This window comes from Balaenoptera acutorostrata, chromosome 18 (assembly GCF_949987535.1).
Source record: "Balaenoptera acutorostrata chromosome 18, mBalAcu1.1, whole genome shotgun sequence".
Classification (NCBI taxonomy): Eukaryota; Metazoa; Chordata; class Mammalia; order Artiodactyla; family Balaenopteridae; genus Balaenoptera; species Balaenoptera acutorostrata.
The window spans coordinates 29,288,502-29,296,146 of record NC_080081.1 but is presented as its reverse complement, the minus strand read 5'-3'; the positions used below and the strand labels follow the sequence as shown (position 1 = coordinate 29,296,146).

The window sequence follows — 7,645 nt, the reverse complement described above, 5'->3', positions numbered from 1 at the left end:
CTACACACGGTAGGAGATTTCCCCCAAAAGGAGATTGGATTGCTCCCAGGAGTCTGGTGCTGGACAGCCAAAACCAACAACTGGTGACTAGAGATGGTTCTCCCACACAGTTGTTACCGAGTCCAAGCTTGAACTGCTCACTGCATAACAGGCCAATAAACTGAGAGATGATGTCGTTGGGGCAAGGACTAGGACTTTCTTTGGAAAATAAAGACGGAGAAGATGGTGGACTAGTGTCCCAAAGAACCGTCTTACATGAGTTGGGATTCAGGCTTCTTTTATACTAAAAGGGGTGGGAGTGTGGCTGCTTGCTGCAGACTTCTTGGTGCCGGAATCCTTTGTTCTTGCAGCCGGGCACGTAGGTCTGGTCACAGTGTTTCTATAAACCTCCAACAAGACAAATGCTATTCTCTGTTCTGCGATTTTTTTCTCTCTCTATGAATGGAAAGGTGTTATACCTTTAAGGGTCAGAGCCCTGAAAATGGGCTATGCTGTATATTTCAGGCTAGAGGCAACATTCTTTTACAAAGGTGCAGAGCCAGCGTGACTAAGCACAGGCAACAGAGCACAGAGGTTACAGCTAAAGGAATAGATCCAATATGGAGTCAAGTTTGTTCTTTTCTGTTACACAATGAGATGCTCTCCTGAAGAGCATGAATAGGGGACGCACATAACAGAGAAGCAGAAAGCAGTAGAAAGAGAGAAGCAATAGCAGAGAGAAGCAAAGATGAGATAGACTCAAAGAGCTGGCGGGGCATAAAGAAGTCGTATCATGAAAATGGTAGACTCACAAGAGTAGATGGGATAGATTGGTACCCACTCTCAGGAGGTGGTGAGACAACTGGTGACCATAGGTCCTGAGTTGCTTGGGACACTGGAACTGGCTCGATTCTGGAAAAGCATGTAGTGTTTCCTAGCTCTTAGGCTTTGGAGTCAGAGAATCATGGGTGTCCCTGAGATTCAAATCCCAGCTTCACCACTGGGTGACCTTGGACATGTTTTTTAATCACTGTATCCTCACTTTCCTCATTGGTAAAAATTGTACCTACATCATTTAGTTGAAATAACAATAAAATGACAATTCATATAATGACAATGCATATGCTTATAGCATAGTTTATGGTACATTATATGTTAGCTGTTGTTATTACTATTTTATATCTCCCATGATTTTTCAAATGCAATTCTATTCCTATATCTTCATAGGAAATTCCAACTCACCTTTCAAGATCCAGCTCAGATGTTACCTTCTGAGGTAAGGTAGATGTTACCTTCTCTGCAAATCCATCCATGAATTTTCCCCTTGCCCCACGTGGAACTAATAATTCAGGTCAACACTTATTGTATGACTTCTATATGCAAGATATAGTATTTTTCTAGATGCTAGAAATATCAAAGATGTCAAAGACATAGTCTGGTTGCTCAACATCCTATAATCTAAAGGGAGAATCAAAGAAGTAAACACAATTTTAATATTGATATATTCCAGTAAAAACCATGATAGCACTTTGCTTTGCATTTTCTTCCACCTAAATCATATGTCTATTGCAGCAATTTTGCCATTGTAATCTAGTTATTTGCATGTCTACCTCTCTTAGTAGGCTATGTACTTTTTAAGCTCAAGAATATATCTTTTTCGTCTTTTTACCCTAGAATATTAGGCACTCAATATGTTTGTTGAATAAAGTATGATTCCATTATGTTTTCACCAAAAAACTTAATTATTGATTTTCAGAGATGTCATTCCCAATCAGTAATTACTATTTAAGAGTAAAAGTTTTATTCTGAAATTCCACAACTTACTTCCTTACCAAAAATGAAGGTTCAGTCACTGTTCAATGTATCACTTCTAATCTGGTTGAAATTTGAATGAGGGGAGGGAAATGTGTCTGGGGATTACTAGGTTGAAGCTTGGGATAAAGCACACATTCCAAGATAAAGCTCCGGGTTCGGGGAGCCATGAGGGGGAGAAGTAGGGCCAGTGGAGCAGGTGAGACAGAGATGGAGCTGGAGAGACATATGATGGGTGGGAGTAGTCCAGGGAGGAGGAGGGAGGAAGGGGAGGACACTCGGAGGCATCCGCCATGTGTGAGGGGGAAGAGAGTCCAGTGTGACTGGAGCAGAACAAGGGACAGAGCAGAGGCTAGAAAGGCAATGAGGATGAGGGAGAAAGATTTTGATAATTTATTTACTTGGGGAGTTTTATGAAACATTGGTATGTCTAGCAAATGCTTGGGGAAGGTTGGATGAATTATGTAATTGTAACAAGGAGGGATGAATGGGAGCGTCAGAATAGTGGTCGCTGGTGTCGGGTGGGAGAGTCATCATCCCAGCTCCAGGTGAGGCAGGATGAGTGGAATAGAGAAGGGACAAGGACCCAAGAAGTAGGGCTCAATCCGAATTGTGTCATCCCTTGCCTATGTGAGACCCATACCAAAAATACGTGTGGCTCATCCAGTCACTCATGGGATCATTCATTCACCCATTTAAAATGTCACTTTCTCTGCTTTTGACTTGTTGGATCCATTTTGTCAATGACAATTTCTTTCATCTCTGGGTCTCTGGGTCTTTTTAAGTACAATTTTTGTTTATGGCCAAACATTGTTTGAAAACATAATAAAGCATTATGAGAATGCCAAATAACCAGATTATTTTTTGCTTATGTGACTTAGACCTGGCAATTTTACAATTTTGTTTTATCATCTTTGGCTGATTACCTTGATTAATCAAGCCAAATGGAAACAGAGCCCATTTTAAGTGGGAGCAGAGCATGGGCAAGTGGACTTTGCCAAGGAGAGCTGACAATCTTTTAGGGCTGGAAAGAACATTGCTCAATTTCTTCATTTTGCAAATGTGGAAACTGAACTTAAAGAGGCCAAATGACTTGCCAAGGCCATGATGTGGGAATAGCAATAGGAGGCCATATTTCCTCCCCTTAGTTAAATCATTATAGAATCATTGATATCTGGTAGAGACAGTTGAAAAACTCTATTCTCTAGCACTGGGTAAGTGGAGGAGGAATTTTTAAAAAGTTTAAATCAGATTTTATTTACCTGTTCTTCATGTATAATCTCCATTCCAAGAGATGTAGGGCCTATTTTGAGGGTCAATGAGGAATTTGAGGCAGACAATGAAATGATCAGATTTATACTTTAGGAAGTTATTCTAGCAGGAGCATTCTTCAGTACTATAAGTGACTTAAAACACTGTATCTATAAAACCCTTTTCACTGTTTTTTTTTTTTAATTAAGTCAAGCCAGTTCTTTTGGCATGATTCACATTTTGGATGTATACAAGAAATATATTGCCTTTTCTACTATCATATTATTTCCAGATATGGCCATATGTTTCTCCTTGAGTTGACTTGATTTAGATAGTTGAAACTTTTGAGTTGCTTATAATAGTGATGACCTGTTTGGTATCATTCATGCTCAGTGCTCTTTTAGAGCCCTATATGATATGTACTAATTAATGGACCTGTCACTTTGTAGTCATCAGAGGAGGCTCTCTAGGAATCTCCTTCAAAGTTAGAGTGTGATATACCCTGTACTTACATAGTCTTTGACTTACTGCTATAGAATGAAACATTGCTATTTTGATTTATGAGGTCTGGGATATTAGTTCATTTATTAACTGTGTATGTGTGGGTAAAGCTGTGGGAATAACCGTGGGACAGTGTAATAACAGTGTGGGACAGTTTGGTAGCAAAAAATCACAAACTCAAAGTTCTTAACTCTCAGCTCAAGGCACCACTGAAAACCAGTCACTTTCTAAAGTAGTGCTAAATGAATAATCTCTGTCAGCCACAGTTGAAATGTGCACTCAAAGATTTAGCCTCCAAGTTGCTTACATCAATTTTATAACCTTCCCTTGTCTCTTATGTAGAAATTCCACCTTCAACTAACATAGGAGACTAAGCAGAGGTCCCAACATTGGGTGGAGACCTGTGAGAGGAGCTGTGTTGCTCAGCATTCAAACCGTTAATGCCACTGCAAATCCACTCTGACCCCACCAGTGTGAGCATGCCCCAGGGGCTTTTGCAAAGACAACCTAAAAGAATTGCAAGATTTTATTCACTTATATTTGCAAAAATCTGGCTGATACACATGGGACTGAATTCCGAGGACTGTTAACCAAGGATGGAGGAACACGATTTCGATGAAGCAGAATGTTTCACAGTTTGTGCATGCACCTATGTGCAATTCTATATTCAGCTGGCAGTGATTAAAGTTACTTTAGTGACGAAATTTTGGGCTGAAAGGTAGCCTAGACATTCCTGGTATAATATAAAGAAGAAGAAATTAAGACTTAGAGATGGGAGTGAGTTTCCTGTGTGCAATCCATTCCCATAACTCCCAACTGTGGCCCCAAGTCCTTTCCACGGAGCCATGCATTGAGAAATTCATCCAAGCCTTTAAGAAAATCGCTATAGAGGCTGTTCTTTGTGGACCTAGAATGCAGTGAGAGGAGACACAGTTGAAATGAGCTCTCTGATTTTACTTTGATACCAGAATCCCAGAGTGGCAGAAGCCATGTAACAGCCATGGAGGCAGCTGGGGTTTGGATAGCTGAGGGAGGAAGGAGAGGCTGAGGCAATGTGGTAATCAGGGTGGTCCTATCCCCAGAGATCTCTGGTATTTGCTAAACACTCATGGGCATTCTAGAAATGAACTATACCTACAGCACACCGAGAGAGTATTTGATTTGTAAAATAATACCTACATCAACTAAACCCCCAACACTCTAGGTACAGTAATCAGAGGTCCAACTTGAACTACCACATAAGAAAGTGTTGGCCTTTTTACCCAATTTCCAAACTTAAATTCTCGGTACTAAAAGGAAGGCTATGTAGTCTTGAAAAAGAATTCACTTTTTCAAGTGTGCATCTCTTCCAACGTCTTCTGCAAAGGGACCTTCAGCTATTGGGATGACTGGACATCGGGAAAGGGAAATGCCTAGACCTTTCAGGTTTAGTACAACAGTTGCTCTGAGCAACTAGTTCCTGAGGGTCCAGAACCCTGCTGTGACCTATCGGTCAGTGTGAGGGTTTATGGGGATCAGGTAATAAATGGAGTTTTGAGCTGAATCTACATCAGTAGAACCTGGACTCATCTCTGTTACTTTGCTCTGTTCCTGATTTTATGATTGGAAAGAAAACCCTCAGCAACTACAAAATCCCTTTGTTGACCCTGACACATGGAAAACAGGTTAATATGATAAAAAGAGGTCAGTGGAAGCCCCTGGAATTCTTCCTAATGGTTTTCAAAAAATACTTAATTCACTCATTAAACAATTTGTACTGATTGCCTACTCTATGTCAGACACTATGCAGTGGTCATTAGTGAACAAAACAAACAAAAATTTCTGCCTTGATGGAGTAAAAGTCCTGGAGGAAGAACACAGATTAATAAGTGAAATATATGGTATGTCAGGTAGTGCCATGGAAAAAATAAATTGGGTTTGGGGTCGGGGGGGAGGGATTGCTTCATTTCTCACAGAGCCAATTAGGGTTAGAATTGAGGGATTGGGAGCTATTGTGGAGGTCCTGGACCTCTTGAGGTGACCAGTGTAAACACAGATTGAGAGAATAATGAAATAATACATGATACAAAATCCAAAAAATAATAAATAAAAAAACCAATTTCACATGGTGGAAGGAATCACAAAATCACCAGCAGGGACTTGAAAGATGCCAGGGTGATGATTCCCTATCCCATCTCCATGTTAAATGTGTCATTGTGGCAGATGCAGGTGGCAGATTGGTGTTGGAGGAAAAAGTATGTTTCTCTAACAGGATTTAAGCTAAGAATGCAACATAGTGAATCCAGCTCATCGTGGGTGATCAGTCAATACCATGTTATATCTTTGAGTTATCATCCTGCTTGATACTGTGAACGTTTGCATTGATACATTTGCTATTAATCTTTTTTTAACGTCTTTATTGGAGTATAGTTGCTTTACAGTGGTGTGTTAGTTTCTGCTTTATAAGAGTTAAAGTGTTTGGCAGCTCAGCTGGTCTCCATGGAGTGGTGCTAGAGAGTCAAGTATAATATTTGACAGTGTTTGAATGCTATCAGCCATAGCTTGATTGATTGTTATATTGTTTCATGAATGGCTTCCTTTTCCACTGTTTTATCATCATTAATCAGTGGGGTAACCTGCTGGGTGTTGCTGTCTAAACTGAAATTAAAATCTGTTTGTTCAGGATGGTTTCATGGAAGCTTAGTACAGTAAGAGAAGAATGATTTATGCAGAGGTTTATCTTTCAGCACATTCATTTTCAGAACCCACTCAGTTTGATTATATAGAGTGAAGCTTTTGTCCTTGAGCTGGGTAACTTTGGAGCTGATCCCAAACATTAAAGTACAAAGAGAAGATTTCCTCCTCTTTAATGTAGTTCTTTGCTAACAACAGTAAGAAAAATAACGTCAGTTCACTTTTCTGCAAAGTATGACTTGGCTGACTTAAATTATCTATGCTAGTTTTATTTTTGTTATAGAAAGTTTTTTCTTCTCTTATAAAATAAATATATTTATTATAAAAAATCTGGAAAAATCAGATAAGTGGGAAGGAAATGTACTCATTTTCTATCGAAAATTTAATTGCACGACAATTTACCACAGGCTTAGTAGCTTGAAACAACATACATTTATTATCTCACAGTTTCTGTGGGTCAGGAGTCTGGGCACAGCTCAGCTGGGTCCTCTGCTCAGAGGCTGCCTTCATGTTGTCACTAGGGACTGTAGTCTCATCTGAGGTTTATGGTATGATTCCAAACCCAAGTGGTTGTTGGCAAAAATTCATTTTCTGCAGCTGTAGAACTCATTGTAGCTTACTTCTTTAAGCCCCAGGAGTTTCTCCTTTCAGGGAAGATCTGGGCTGGCTTTCAGAGGGCTCACCTGATTAGGCCAGGCCCACCCAAGATCATCTTCCTTTTGATGAACTCAACTCACTGGTAAGGGGCTTTGATTATCACTGCAAAATCTCTTCACCTTTGCCATATGATGTAACTTAATCATGAGTGAGGTATCCCATCATATTCACAGGTCCAGCTAACACTCAAGGGGAGACGACTAAAATCACGGGTCATCTTAGAATTCTGCCAACCACAGCAAAAATATTCAAACAATCTATAATAACAAACTCAAAATTTTAAGGTATTTCTTTCCTGTGTTTTGTGTGTGTGTGTGTGTGTGTGTGTGTGTAAAGTGTTCTTTACATAAGTGGTATTAAATTTTGCATAACATTTTTCTAAGCTTTATATTATTGAAAGTTTCAAATATACACAAAAGTATAATAAAAAGAAGACTAAATTCCTATGAACCCATCACCCAGCTTCAACATTATCATCATTCTGCAGTGCATAACATTTTGAAGTTTGCTCCTTTATCATTAGTATATCGTTATAGCAATTTTCTCGATTTAGTGAAAAATCTTCAAAACATCATTCATCTATTTATGGAGTTAGCGTATTTATTGAATGTTGACTATATACTAGGGTAGACTACTAAACAAAAGAGATAAGGCCCTGCCTTCAAAGAGCTTATTGTCAAAAAGTGTCTTGCCGGGAAAAAGGCAATTTCAATATAGTATGATGTATATAACTTGTAGTATGAACTGAGATTGCTAAGGGAGGGATAGATAC

The 7,645-nt window shown here is 39.4% G+C and overlaps 1 protein-coding gene across 18 annotated transcripts in view; it reads left to right on the top strand.

Moving 5' to 3' along the window:
• The first annotated feature begins 1,234 nt into the window (after positions 1-1,234).
• SCEL (sciellin) overlaps positions 1,235-7,645 on the top strand; it is a 177,518-nt gene continuing 171,107 nt past the window's right edge. For 13 of the 18 annotated variants that reach the window (XR_009005864.1, XM_057532554.1, XM_057532542.1 and 10 more), the window contains exon 1: positions 1,236-1,255. The gene's annotated coding sequence lies outside the window, so the exon portion shown is untranslated. Of the gene's footprint in view, positions 1,256-7,645 lie in introns of all 18 variants that reach the window. The other 5 variants (XM_057532560.1, XM_057532547.1, XM_057532540.1 and 2 more) reach the window with 1 other exon arrangement.